The sequence below is a fragment of the Doryrhamphus excisus genome, linkage group LG23 (genome assembly GCF_037039965.1).
Source record: "Doryrhamphus excisus strain RoL-2023G ecotype Guam linkage group LG23, RoL_Dexc_Guam_v1.1, whole genome shotgun sequence".
NCBI lineage: Eukaryota > Metazoa > Chordata > Actinopteri > Syngnathiformes > Syngnathidae > Doryrhamphus > Doryrhamphus excisus.
Window position 1 is genome coordinate 2,653,815 of NC_136379.1, and position 15,855 is coordinate 2,669,669.

At 41.1% G+C, this 15,855-nt stretch overlaps 1 protein-coding gene across 5 annotated transcripts in view; it reads right to left on the minus strand.

Annotated features, from left to right (window-relative positions):
* Nucleotides 1-15,855, minus strand: part of elf1 (E74-like ETS transcription factor 1) — a 48,601-nt gene that overhangs the window by 23,239 nt on the left and 9,507 nt on the right. Inside the window, exon 1 of one of the 5 annotated variants that reach the window (XM_058076300.2) lies at nt 12,644-13,209. The exons of the other annotated variants lie outside the window; for them this stretch is intronic. The gene's annotated coding sequence lies outside the window, so the exon portion shown is untranslated. Of the gene's footprint in view, nt 1-12,643; nt 13,210-15,855 lie in introns of those variants that run through there. 5 annotated transcript variants of the gene reach the window in all.

Consider the following 15,855-nt stretch of genomic DNA (forward strand, 5'->3'; position numbering starts at 1 on the left):
ATAAAAGACTAGAAATTTGCCGGGAAATGAAAATAGTATCGTAATAAGTAGTAATTCGTTTTAACCGATATCGATATAACGAGACTTTACTGTATTTCCAAAATGTCACATCAACTGACCAAGTTGCAGGATAAAACGTACTTAACTATAACACATAGAAGTCTATAGTGCTGCAAGTTAAGTGAAGAATATACGTGAATAGAATATACGTTATAAGTGAAATAAAATGTTGGTCCTGCAAACAAACCACAACATATCCCACCATGCAACTGCACATCACGAGCGAGGAGAGTGGCTGCTACAATATGGCAGACAGCCAGGCTAAAAAAGATGCTGGCTAACAGCATCTATTGCAGCCTAATAGCATCTAGAGCAGCAACAGACCATCAGAGCCTTGCGTCAGAGGGGCATCCGGGCCGTCGCGCTGTGCCAGGGCCAGAAAAGACGGCTGGAATTTAATCTCATCTCCTGCAAACCTTGTACTTTTCCACTCAGACTCAGAGAGCGAAAGACGCATGCTTCTGTTTGACAGCAGCTGTTTGTGCCCCATGATAAAAGTCTAGAGCGTAATTGGTGCATCATCAACAAGTTTAGAATCACTGATGGATGCACACAGAAAGAAAAATGAAGAAAATGACCCCAAATATACGGTAAGAAAAGTAGCACCCAGCAACTGACCTGTGAATTTGGCAGTGGCAGGAAAAGCATCGCTGAGCAGCGGCTTTCTGTGACTTCCTGTCTGTTAAACCACACTCACAGCAACATTTCACTCTCAGCGTGGAAAGTTCTAAACATCTCACTGCTTCCTTTTCGAGCATCTCTCACGTTGTATCATTTCCAGTCACATAACCTCGAAAACAGGCAACGATAGGCGCTCTCCATGCAATATCTCCTTTCAAAAACATCAAAATCATTCAAACCCGTAATTAGCCATCCTCCCGTAGACACCACACACACAGAATCACACACACCCCGTTAACGTGAGTAGAGAGGCACATCGGCATTGCTTTGCAGCCCTTTTACACCAATTAACCAGAAACTGTAGAAAAAGGTCATAGAAAATAGGTAGGTAGCAAGGCATTTAAAACATGAAACCATTCATTTGGAATTACATTCATTGGATGTGTGTTGCACCCAAACCACAATATTTGAAGCAAACACATGAAAGCCATCCAAAAAAGGTATACCTCATCCTCCGGCCAATGTATTTCTCTAAATGTAGCAACAGGCCATGTGTCACAAGCACAGGAAATTGCAGATAGCTTCTAAAAAAAAAAAAACTTCGACATTACACCAGCATCTGGATGTTGTCAGTAGAAGTTTGTCTTGACACACAGTCAGCATCCAAAAATCATCTTGGAAATGACAATATTTCATGTGTGTTGTTATGTTTTGTTTTGTTTTTTTTGCAAAAAAACACAGTAAAAACTGCAGTACTTCATAAAACATAGGGGGAAATGAATCAATAGCTCTATCATTTGGGGAAGAGGGGCAACATTTCGCTGAATGTCCTGTTTCCAAGCCAGATTGAAACTGAATCCACTTTGCCTCTTTCTCCCATCTCATTGTGAAAATAACCATTTAATTAGGTGATGGTTCGTTGATGATGAAATGAAATGCAAATTTGACAGACTTGCTTCTGAGTCCCCAAAATGCGTGTCATCGTGATTCAGCTAAATGCCCTAAAGTTACACTGGGTGGTCTGCAGCGTGCAAGGAGCTGTGTGAGAAATTTCAGGACAGACTTTGGCGGTTAATGGCAGTGCCATCATGCGGTGTATTTTCACAACTAATAGCACAAGCAACATAGGAGCGTTTCAAGTTGTGACACATTTTCAGCCTTTAGTGTGCAGCCGTTTAAGAGTAGAAGAATTAGGCCCTGGGCTATACTCATTTTTCCCCCACAATGTAAAATAATCATTAATCACATTAATGTCACTTAATATGCTATAAAACGTGTCCATTCATCTATCCCTGTTTGATACAAAGCACGTACTGTATCTTCCGATTAGTGTATGTTCTTCCCTTTTATCCAAAAGGAAGCATTTTTTGCTGGGACGTACAGCCATGTCTCACTACATTGGGGTTCGAACATCGCGTTCTCACTCTATTGCCTTTTTCCACAAATTATATTTTATAATTATAATGATATATGTTATTATGTCAAGCAATAATAATGATAATAACAACATGGGCTACTGTTGGGGCCATAACCCGCAACAAGTGAAAACAAAGCTCTGAACCTCTGAAGTCACTTCCTGTCTTCCCGCCACTAACGTCCGAGAGTGAACACATTTACTGTGACACACGAGCACGAGTTTTCGTAAAGAGGACCTATTATGCTAATTGTCAGCGCTTTGTAATGAGTTGTGGACTCCTATAGAGCAGCTACACAGCTACAAACTTTCTAGAGCTTCCAGATTCTACACCTCTTTCTGCAGTGTTTTATGGACTTCCTGCTTCCAACCCAAACGTTAATTTACTCCACAACCCCCGACCCCCCTGTAGATACGTGCAGTCTGTTGTGATTGGTGCAATTAACCGCACTAACAAGGGGCGACTGTACCTGCTTTTTACCAGGCAGCGACGCATATTTCATTTGCCAAATGGTATTGGCAAAGCAAATACTCCCTTTCGGCACCTCCAGATTGGAAAATAGTCACAATTTTAAGCAGAGATTTGTTCAGTTTTATCCAAAAACAAAACCATCTTAGTCTGTTCATTCCATCAATAAAAGCAAATAATTCAGTCTCGACACCTCTAGAGTCTAACATAGCAACAATATCAAGCATTTTGCATTTACAGTTTATGCATTTTAAAAATGAGCAAACATGAGTATGTGTGTGTGTGGCCTGATGACTCCTTCCATGCAGGAATACTCGGGATGCTTCATCCTGACACTGCTGTTATTTTGGCTTGTGTCCAAGTGTGGAAAGTGATTTATACGCGTCACATTCAGACAAATGTGGAAATCTACTGGAATCTGGAGAATGGATTTGCAAGAAGAATAGGCCGCTACAAATTGCCAGTGAAGAACTTGAATTTCCCCTGTCATCGGTACACCGACTGAATAAAAAAACAGGAACAATGACATTCCTGATTGTGTCTCAAACTCGACACCGGTGTGTGTGCGTGTGTGTGTGTGTAAATGTCAGCCACCATCAAATATTTTGAACTTCTTTGCCGTAAAGGTGGCACACACTGTGAAGGCGAGGCTGGGAAGCGGGCACCAGGCAAATAGGCTGCATACCAAACAGGTCTGGACACAGGCGGGCGGGCTGCTTGGTGTGTCCACCCATAATGAGGCATGCAGCAATGCGAAGCACACTACACGCCCACACTACACGGAGAGGGCACATTTGAACCGCAACTCGTTCTCCCGCTTGTTTTTTGTCACACACTTTTTGGGGTTAAATGTTCCTTTAAGGATACTGAACTCTGAGATATATAAAATGAACTTCTGGTGTTAGAATACACAGAAAGGGAAAGAAATGTTCATCTTCATGTTTAACATCAGGATTGGGGATGATGGGCAAAACTCCAAGAAAAGTGCAGTTCCCCTTTAAAGGTCCCATATTGTACTAGAGGTTCCACAATAAAGTACAGTAAAGTCTTGTTATATCGATATCGGTTAAAACGAATTACTACTTATTACGATACTATTTTCATTTCCCGGCAAATTTCTAGTCTTTTATGATATAATTAGCTCCGTTAGTACGATACACGGTTATTATGATAATCCGGTTACTACGATGCCCTTTTCATCTCCCGCCAGCCAATTTGGTCTGCTTATATCGATACAAAAGCAGCTTAAATCAATCTTTGCTTAAGGATTTCAATACCAAAAAAGAACACGGCGAACGGCTGCTTCCAGTCAACTTTATTTTTCACACTTCCACCACCAGAGCACAGCACACACAGCGGAAAACACCCGTCCCTCGCGCCTACCCCTCCGGGTGGCAACACCTTCCCTATCGATAGTTCCGGGGTGAATTATGTCCCGGTAACCGGTAATCACTACAGCGTAAGTTTATTTTTATTTACTGTAGTACAAAATTTATTGTAGTACAAAAGCATGCTAGATACGCAATCCATGAACTCAAGGAGAAAATTACATGCCATATCAAAGATCCGCCCACTTTTAATGCAGTTCGGCGCAGGATCGGATATATGGATAGTCCGGTTATATCGGTATTTTTTCCGACTCCCGAGAATATCAATATAACGAGACTTTACTGTATTGGAAAATCTAGCCTTGATGTTAGAATTTAAGACAGTTTAAATGTGCTTTTGGAAACATGCTATTTGTCTGTAGCTTTAATGCAAATGATCTGTTTCTACAAGCGTTGGTGTGTACTTTATCCACTTTTTACGTATACTGTATACTCGACCTCTGCAACATTACTCTTGAGCGATGTAGTTAACACGGCAGGGTTCCAAGCGTGATACATCAGTAACATCATATTAGGTTAGCTTATTCATATTCACTGAATAAAAACTAAATGATCAAATCACCACACAGGCTGGATGGCAAGAGTGTTCACTCTGCATGTGTCTGTAGTGGAATGAACCAAGAAAGTGAACCCTCCTGTCAGCCTCTTTGTCTCCCAGTATGTGGAGTGGGGCTACTCATGAGTGGATACACATGACTGGCTGTTAGCAAGCGAGCAAGCAAAGCTAGCAAGCAAACACTAATATCATTGTAGGCAACAAAAGCCACGGTTTCTATGACAAATGCCATAGCTGCCTATTGAAGCGTTTGATCGGTCAGTGCAAAATGGTGTACGCTCGCAGACAGTGTCGCTCGCCACATTGCAAACGAAAAATACAGTTGAAAATCCAACATTTTGGGAAATGTTGGAAACAGCAGACAACAGGAAACAGCGTTAATAAATTCACAAATGCCCCCCCAACTCACTGCCCCATATTAACCTTAATTAACAATACCAGTACCAGTCAAAGACAGGTCGATGTGCTCGGAGACAACCTCCCTCTTAGTAGGCACTCATAACTGTGACCCCGTTAAAAGTGGAAAAGAGGAACCCAAAGACATCTGCGCCATGGTACAATACACATACCTACGAGCTGAAACGTAAAACACAAAAACTAGAGAGGAAATGGCGTTCCACCCACTCACAAGAAATCTGCACAGCCTGGAAAGATAAAATATTACAGAAAGGCCCTATGTAATGCTAGAACAGCTAATTACTCAGCCTTAATTGAACAAAACAAGTATAACCACCAATTCCTCTTCAGCACTTGGGCTAGGTCAACAGGGTGTCATAGCACCATCAACCCATACATCCCTTCTACTCGTAGAAGTGATGACTTCATGTCATTTTTTGACACGTCTTTGCTCACGCCAGCCCAGTATCACCTTCCATTTGTCTCCAAGGTCCTAGAGAAAGTCATTGTCAATTAGTGACACCATTTCCTTCAAAGCCACTACTTGAGGTCTTTCAGGCAGGATTTAGGATGCACCACGGAACATAAACAGTACCTTTACCAAAACTACCAACAACTACCAACTGCTCACCGCCTCAGACAAAGTATTAGTTTTATTCGACCTTACTGCAGCATTCCAACAATTGATCACCAAATTCTCTTACCAGGTAACGTCACTAGAAGACACTTCCACTTCAACTTCCACTGGTACGAAGACGACCCACAGCGGCACTCATCAATGAAACCGAACCCAACTCGTCCGCTGTCCAAACTCAATGTGACATAACGTAAAGAGCCGGATGACCTCAAACTTTTACTATAAAACTCAGATAAAAGCAACACCATAGTCCCTTCCGTTAGTCCAAAATACTGCCGCACGAGTCTTAACTAGAAGAAGTGAAGTCAAATTTAGAAGGACGTCTAAAGTCCTCCTTCTCACATAGGAAGTATACAGAAGATCTTAAAGAGCTCCTGGAATCCCATCAATCCAGTAGAACACTTGGCTCCCAGAAATTACAAATACTTGCCACTCCTAAAGTATTAAGAAGTAGAATCCGTGGTACAGCATTTAGTTATCTCTCCGACTCATTCCAGGGGGCAGACACTCTGAATACACTGAATACTCATATATATATATATATATATATATATATATATTATAATACTCAACCCCTGATACACTGATATGTGTTATGGGTTATTATTGTCAACTGTAAATTGTACATTTGTCTTTTTTGTTGGTTTAATTTAGCATGTTGTTTCACTTATTTAAAAGCTCTTGAGATTCAAATTACAATAAATATTTAAAATTAAAGTTTATTGCTTTTGATACAATTTAATCTCATTAGTTTGCTATAAAATTCATGTCAAAATTGTTTAAAAAAATGTTGTCAATACAACCATTATCGACAATAATCTGTAGGGCAATTATGGTCCGGTAAAATTTGTTATCGTGACAGGCCTAAAATAGTGAAAAAAATGTCTCCTGTTGTTCCGTGTGGAAGTGATAAGACCTTGGATTCTTTGTTCTTCTTCACCACTCTGTTTGAAACCCTTAAGTTTAAAACCAACAAACTGGAGGCTAATTAGCTAGCTCAGTAGCATACTATGTTTAAAGCTGTGGTTTGTGTTCTTGTCGCCGATGCATTAGCAATGTGGTGGAAACAAAGAATAATAGGCATTCTTTTATGTCTCCAGGGCTCTAATAATGGTAATAATGGTCAAAATCACATTTAGAATGTCATAGACACGTTTTCTACATTAGTTATTAATTAATAGGTGTGTTAATATTGAATCCTACTTTGTGGAAATTCACTTATCACTGTGGGGTCTGGAACAAATGATCTGTGATAAACGAGGGTCGACTCTACTGGGAGCAGACTCCTCCAGCTCGGGGCAGGTCATGACCACGAGGAAGGAGGAGTTTCCTTTCACCATGTGATTAAACTTCAAATGAAAGGCTCTCGTGTAATAGACGACATTTACAAAACAATTTACTTCAAAATGTAGTACAAACCAGAGTATCGTACATCTTAATGGTGTTGATGAATTGGAATGATGCATGCTAATTGGCAGCTAGGCTTTGGTTTCTTTCATTCATTCATTTTCTACTGCTTATCCTTATGAGGGTCGCGGGGGTGCTGGAGCCTATCCCAGCTGTCTTCGGGCGAGAGGCGGGGTACACCCTGGACTGGTGGCCAGCCAATCACAGGGCACATATAGACAAACAACCATTCACACTCACATTCATACCTATGGACAATTTGGAGTGGCTAATTAACCTAGCATGTTTTTGGAATGTGGGAGGAAACCGGAGTACCCGGAGAAAACCCACGCATGCACGGGGAGAACATGCAAACTCCACACAGAGATGGCTGAAGGTGGAATTGAACTCAGGTCTTCTAGCTGTGAGGCCTGTGTGCTAACCACTCAACCGCCGTGCAGCCGCTTTGGTTTAATTCATTCTCTAAATCCTAAATCTGAACCCCACACAGACAGCCCCCCCCCCGACACAGAGACACGTGGTAGGTCAGTGTGGTGTCTAAACTTCAAGCCCGTAAGCAGGAGGCTCCATCTAAAGTGCAGCATCATCACTTTGCTGCACGTCAAGCGCATACGTGGCCAACAGCGAGTATGTTCAAGTATGCGAGTCATGCCTGGTAACTCCTACGACATCTCTCCAGCATGCGTCGTCTTGAATAATACTTCATACTTCTTCAATATTGGGTCAATATTTGCGAATGGTTTCATGAAGTGGGCTCCTTTATGGTGGTCATGTGACCAGGAAGGTGCAGGACAATAAAGTGCTTGTATAACATGACAATGTTAATCTTTAACAGGTGGTAATAATTCCATTTGATGAAGATGTCTTGTGTATGCGCTTAGATGCCCTCACCAGTGGTGGGGGGTCTTCTTCCAATGACAATCCCTATGCAAAATACACATGAGATAAACAAGGAGGGGCGGTTGCCTAGCAACCAACATATGGCGAAGGCTTGCCGGTAAAAAGAAGGCCCAAGCAAGTGAGCTACAATTCCGCTAATTAACAATCCAAAGCATCCAAAAGGGCTCACGTTGCAGAAACAAAGCCTTGTTGATCTTATCATTTATTAGCAACAACAATAACGACCTTCCTTGGGAGGAATTACACATCAAGTGTTTCCCACAGGTGGAGAATGTGTGGTATTTGGCGGTGTGACGTTTGGCGGCGCCACATTTGACAGGTAGTATGTTTAGTAATGTCACCCCCAGTGGTGTCCATTACGGCATGGGAGTGTACTACGTATTACGTATTACGTATTACGTATTATGTATTTGTGATGGGCCAAAAAGGTGGAATATGAGCTTTGTATGGAGGCGGTAGACTAATCCATCTTGAGTCTATGTTTGGAGACGTGTTACCTCATGCAGGGTGGAGACCAGACAACTTTGCACTCTGCTTGTGTTTTTTTGAAATAGAACATTGTTGAGTAAGGATTTGTGGGAACGGCTCAGTACTTTTGAGGAGGTACTGCTGAAGTCAACTTCTTTTGTTTCTTTCTTTGCAATGCTTAAGTATGTCGGAGTAACAATCATGACTTTATAACATTCACAGAGATTTACTGTGGAAGAAAACACATTCTATCATCAAAATGACTATATTATGTCATATACGGGCCTACTATGGGGGTGTTTACTTAGCTTAGCTTAAGAAAAATAAAGAAATATACTAATGAGCATGCACAGGAACAATATTTTGCTCAAATGTTTAATTTATAGACACTTTGGCATGTGACCAATCACAGCGCAGTGGGCATGCGGGGAGGTGGAATAAATGAAAACAGACCGTTTTGGCGGGAAGCACAAATCAAAGGAAATACAGCTGGAATAGGTGGAGGTTCTGGAAAATCTAAAATGTTTTCTGTACAGGTTATTGTGTGTAGCTGCTCTATAGGACACCAATGTACAAAGGGTGTAAAATGAGCATAATAGGCCCCCTTTAAAAAGCTAAACAGGAGTTTACAGTGTAAACGTAGAAGAATGTAGGTGGACTGACCAGAGGCGGGGACAGTGGAGTGGAGTACTTTGTTGGGTGGGTGCTGCTGTTTTGGTTAGCAATGGATTCAACTTTTTTAGAACAATAGCATCACTGTAGGGATTGTTGACTGGAATTGGACAGGATTATCAGTCCTATGGGAATTACTCAGTGTGGCCATTATTTGAGGGAATACAACAATTAATACCAGAAATGTGATATCGGTCATGAAAACCGATATTAAAAAATGCTGTACCCACGACATATTCGGCCATTCCACCTTAGGAGACATGTCATGGTAAGTATACAATATCGGACATCCTTTAATATTCTAGAAAACACGAATCATAACCAAGCATTATTTGTCTGCAGGTGTTGTATTTGATCTCTTGCCAGTATTGATAGTTTCATGAACCATATGAAAATACTAAATACTGAATGTCATTAAACGTAACGTAGGCTAACTATGAAGTCCATTATCTACATTCTGTTAAAGCTGACTATCACACAATCTGACCAGCATGCTTACTTACATAACCACAAGTGTGTGAGTGTGTGTGTGTGTGTGTGTGCGTGTGCGTTATCAGAGTGTGTAACCTGTTTTCCAAATATCATCTGTCTTTCTTGGGGGTTTTTGTTCCAACGTTTTAGGATAAGGTGGGTGTTATGAGTCACACTTCCACAGGCTTTGCCGACAACCGAACACGGACAAAGAAGTCAACATCTTTGATGGTGATGGTGGAGTTAGGATGAAGATCAATTGTGGAATAAGAGTGAATAGAGAGCTCAGTGTGTTCAGGCTGCTAGTCTCAGCATGCATGATTGCAACATTAGCAGGCAGTTACTCAATATATGCTGGCATGATGGGAATATTTATCAAGGGAGGGCCTGGTGAGCAGAACTAGAATGTGTCCTTGAACGCATCATTGTAGCCTAAAAAAAGTGACACCTCACCGGGGGCCGTTCTCGAGTGGGGGTTACACATGAACCTCCCCCAACCAGACGCGTCTTTCATTGTTTAATGAAGAGGTTTAAACTCTTGAATGGAGAATAAGTGAATGAAAGACATGGAAATAGCATGGAAATGTGCTCTTTTCCCAGCCAAGCAACATCCCAACTGTGCTCAAACACTGATTGTATGCACATGTCGCATTTACGTGTACATTTCAGAACAATTAGACACATTTTTAGAAGCACTTTTTGTTATAATATTGTGACAGGGAGGGTAAAAGTATTTACTAATGTTTTAGTACTTTAAGATGCATGCAGGTTTTTTGCTGAAATTTCCCCAAAACATGACAGGATATATTTTTGTATTATATGAATTCAACTATATTAGCTTAGTTTTAATGTTGTTTTGTACGTTTTTAATTTGTTATTCTTTTAATGCACTGTAGTAATTCAAGGTTTTGGATGCAAGGTTTTTGCAGAATTGATCTCACCCAAAAAAAGTCACTAAAGGCATTTTTATTGATACCAATTTAAATGATTATGATTAAGTTTATGCAAGATTTTTGCTATTTTTTCAGCATTGTTTTATTTTACTCATTCATTCATTCACTCACTCATTTTACTCATTCAAACATTCATAAAAGAAATTCTACAAATGAAACGAAACCTGAATGTCGCACATACAGTTTAATAAAACATATTTAAAAAACTATAAATTAAATTAAATTAAATGCCTGAATATTATACAATTCCATTCACTTTTGTGTAATACTTTTTTCTTCTTCCTCCTCATTTTCCTCCATCCTCATGTTGAGCCGTGCAAACGTGACCCTCATGTAAGTTGAAGCACGTGTGAAACATACCACTACACCACCGTACAACCTACTGGAGATGTAGCATTGGTGAAACAAACCATACCACCTTTTTATACATTTATACTATACAAACTCATTAAAATGACCATTAGACCAAACCATTAGAATAAATACAACTAAGACGTTTAACACCAACCTGATGACCGACTGTGTGATTTACCGTGAAAGCATTCCAACGTTCCATCCAAGGTTCATGTTGGCCGCCATGTAGCATTCCTACCATGCTTTGTCTAGTTGGGATTCATCCCGGTATGTAACTGGGATTCATCCTGGTATGTAACTGGGATTCATCCTGGTATGTAACTGGGATTCATCCTGGTATGTAACTTTGGAGTGTAAGGATGGACCGTGTGAATCTAGGCTTTCCTTAGTGTTTTTACAGGACCATAAAACGTGAGGCTAATTTACATATCCCAGGATTCTAGACTGGATACTCCACCTTCTGTCAACTCTTGGAAAGACCTCTATCAAGGACAGGCTTAGGACGGGCTTCACTTTGTATTCCAACCACCAGCACTACTATTACTACTATCACTACTACTATAAGCACTACTACTGCTACTGCTGACCAGCCTACATTACCAGAGAGAGAGCTGGTCCGTATTTCCAATGCAAAGCAGTGGACCAGGGGGTGTGATGCAACCCCGTCCCAAATAGAAATGATATCCTTCCACTCCCAAGCTCAGCTCCATAGTCATACCCTAAAAAAGGAGGATTTCTAGTGCCTGTGATGGGCCTGCAGGCCAAGAACCACATCACTGCATTACATCGCACTGACAGAATCAAGCCTTTTTGCCAAGCAAAGTGGGGGTGTTTTCTTTTTGCTACTTCAAGCATGCTAACCTGCCTGAGAAGTCATGTGATCACTACTATGACTCATTAGGTTTGTGCAAGATTAAGACACAAAATAGAATTTTTATATTGGCCACACAGTCAAGAGATGTGGAAGATCTGGGTTCGAATCTCCGCTTGGGCATCTGTGTGGAATCCCACGGGACTCCGGCTCCCTCCCACATTCCAAAAACATGCTAGGTTAATTGGCCACTCCAAATTGTCCATAGGTATGAATGTGAGTGTGAATGGTTGTTTGTCTATATGTGCCCTGTGATTGGCTGGCCACCAGTCCAGGGTGTACCCCGCCATCGTCAGCTGGGATAGGCTCCAGCACAAGGTAGTGAGGATAAATGTAGTAAAAATGTGTCCGATTTAGCAGAAGCCAAACGGTGAAGCTGTCAGGAAGCTGCAATAAAAAGCTGTAAGAAGTAGAAGAGGAGAAAAGGCTAGCAGGGCGTAGGTTAAGGTGGTGCACACACGAGGAACAAGAAACTGTGGTTAAACCTCCCACTGAAGCCAAATCAAGATCTTCTGGTCCTCTTTTTTTTTTTTAGGGCTACAAGATGAACGACATTCTGCCGTGTGGTGATTTTACTGCCACCACGCACTTTTGGCAAAATGCGGTAAAAACGAAACAAACCCAGGGATCTGCAGTGACGTGATGCTAGAAAACGCCATAGCGAGGAGAGAAAAGTGGCGTGATACCGTGCTGTGCCATACGTGATTGACAAACACACGATGTGGGCTTGGTCGGTTGGAGGGCCTTCGCAAAACTGTCAGCTCCCGCCCTTCTTTCAGCGCCATATATGGCAACGAGCGGCCGCGAGGAGCTGCAAAAATGACATAACTTGATCTTGATGCTTCTTTTGACTTCAAATTCGGACACAACGTCTCCAAATGTGGACCAATGGGGGAAGGTCGCGGAGTTCGTTCACATAACCAAGTTTTTGTTGTGGCATTTGATGGCATGTAAAAATGTGAAGAATTTCCACCCGTTAAAACGGGCACAACAGCATTTGACTAACCTCAAGCAAGCAGGATGCAGGTGACAGGATCCATGGTGGAAAGTCAACAACCGATGACAAAAAGAGGCAAAAGGAGCAAAAAGGGAATAATCCAAGGCGTGCAAAAACTAACGAAACGGCCACAAAACTAAACGGGAAGACGAGGCGAGAGACAACAACAGCAAAACAAAAGAAAAAAGCAGGCTTGAGTGTCAGCGTCAGAAAAAGGAGAAGTGCAGAGGAGCCACAGCCGTCCTCTCCCTATGAGTCACCAGCCTGGCCGCCATCCGTAGAGACAGCCCCCGGGCGGCCTGCCTTCACCTGGCCAATCAGCGAGCGCTAGGTGCATGCAAATCTTCTCAGGTGAACGCTACCCGATTGGCCCGGAGGAGGAAGAGTGGGGGTAGGCGGTGGGATGTGCTATGAGGGGGAGGGGAGGCCGCGTGAAAGACGATAGACGGGTTTCTCCTGCAGCCGAGGAGGAGGTGAAGGTAAACACCGGGGCAGGTACGCACCCTCTTTAGACTTTGACCGTGTTGAATAAATGGGCTCTGGTTCCTGTGCTGGCCAAACGTCAGCCTATGAGCCATAACTGGGGGGTTGGGGGGGGGGGGGGGGGCATGTTCATCAGGAGGGAACAGAAAGTAGGATGTTGCATTCATGTGCAGTCAGTACGTAGTGCTTGTCACTTGCTAAATGGGTTTATTGGCGCCACATCAAATATTTATTCCTACATTCACACTCATTTAGTCAAAATTGTTAAAAAAAAAAATTTGGATATTTTCTATGCTCTAACTATGAAAATATTCAGTTTATTAATACTGAATGCAACTTTTATTCCACTTTTATGACGGTCCAGTCTGAAAACAATTATAGGATTTTTTTTCAAGTCTTATTGTGAGAATAATCATAGGTTTTTTATAAATAAAGTCGTGATTATTAAGTATAATATATATTATATATATATATATATATACACACTTTACATATTTATATCAATGTACATCAAACAATTATAGAATTTAAATAGTTGTACTCATGAAAAATTATACAATTTAGATAACAATATATAACAATATAGAAATATGATATTCTAAAGTATTAGAGACATAGTCAGCAAATTTTTCAAATCAAGTCGTAATTAATTGTAATATTTTTCCAACAGTTCTATAATGAAAAAGATAGGAGTTGTACTCAAAAAGTTATGAAAATTGTCAGATTTTTGTTTTTTGATATAGTGACATCCAAAGCTATAATTGGGTATATATAATAATGTTAATATTCTTATATTGCTAATCATATAATATATATATTACTATATTAATTATAATTACTATTAATATTGTGATATTATCATAATATTATAGAGACAATATTATGAGACAATAGTGGCAAAAGTGCGCTATGCCATCCGTGACCTATCAGCAGATAATGTAAAAAATGTATCTAAATATATGTCGGCTACAAAGGTTGTCTGTGGAACACAGGACACAGCACACAGGAAGCAATGCTCAGTGGCAGCCAGCACACAGGAAGCATTGCTCAGAGGCAACCAGCACTGTAGACCTCCAACTGACAACCCCGGCAGCCATAAAGAACCCCAGACCCCATACAGTATACCCAATGTACGGTGTGCCGTTCCCAACCACTGGATGGGGACCCTCACCCTCCACGAGAGCCCACCTGAGAACTCCGCTGCGTCAGCATTGTCAAGAGCATTCTCCACGGCCTGCTCACACTGAAGCATGGCTGACATCTCGTTACGTGTTTCTACAAAGGAACCAGAGGAACCACTGACCATGCAGGAGGAACTTGGAAGCCACACGGATGTTGGGTGTGGACTTCAGTCAGCAAAGTGGATTTCATATTGCTTATTTTTTTATTATTTCAAAATAGGAAAAATAGTATTTCAGATGGAGCTTGTGGTGTTGATTTTATAGTTAATACAGAGTAAATCATTCATTCAGAGGATTTTATGACGTCTAAATCTGCCTAGCGATGACAACAAAACCTTCATCTATGACAGGGGTCTCAAACTCAATTTACCTGGGGGCCACTGGAGCTAGGGTCTAGGTGAGACTGGGCCACATCAGGTTTTCCAAAAAAAAAAATGCATTTATTAAAAACAGAAAAATATACAAACTTTTTCAGTGCTTTGGTTCTGATTTTCTACAATAAAAGCTCTGATAAAACATTCCACTGTTCTCAAATATCTTCATTTTTTTCTGCACAAAATAAGATGAAAAACAAATGAACAAATCACGAATAAATAAAATCAATCAATCAGTAATAAATAAATATAATAATAATAATAATAAAAGGGCAAATAACAAAAACTTAAGAAACCACATATAGTTGGTGGGTAGACAAATGATTTTTTTCAGATTAAAATGAACAAAGCATTATTAGAGCCCTGTAGACATGACAAAACACGACTATAGTCACATTTATACTCTTTTTATTTACAACATATTGCGCAATTGCAGGGTCTTGAGACACATGCTAACTCGCAAACTAGGGCGCTAGCGACCTAAACGGTAGCCTTCAAGTTATTTCCTTTAAACTTAAATAGCCAAAAACTTACCACTTCCACACGGATCGGGAGGATAACTCTTAACAGTTATTTAACCTTTAACATGAACATTAATTAAACGTAATATTTTTTTCTGGGTACATGATACCATACAGCAAGGCGGGGGCCTCAAACTAGTGTCCTGCGGGCCACATTTGGCCCGCAGGCCGCATGTTTGAGACCCCGATCTACGACAACCCAAAGAAAGAATAATACTTCATAGTGGATTTTTGAAACAGCTGGACCCAAAAGCCACTACTGTGTTGCCAAGTTTGTAAGTACACAGGACTTGATGGAAAAACTGCAACGATGTATTGATTAGTTTGCAAAGTGATAAACTGATCAGGAAGATCTGCAACAAAAGTTGTGTTTTATCGCTTGTCTCTGAGAGCGCAGAGACCTGCCTGCCTGATGACGTGGTCCCAGCGAGGCCACGTGACTCCTTAAAGGACACACCTTTCCTTTTCAGCCTTCACAATGAAAAATAGGCCACTGCTTGTGATCATGTGATGGCTCTGAACAACAAAGCTCCTTATTTGCTACACGCTGTCCCCTTTCAAAGCAGCCTTGCTTTGCACTTAGTTAAATACACACTATGTCGTCTATGCAGGACTCCGTACAAGAATCACAACATTTAAGTCCTGGCTGAAAATATGAGAAC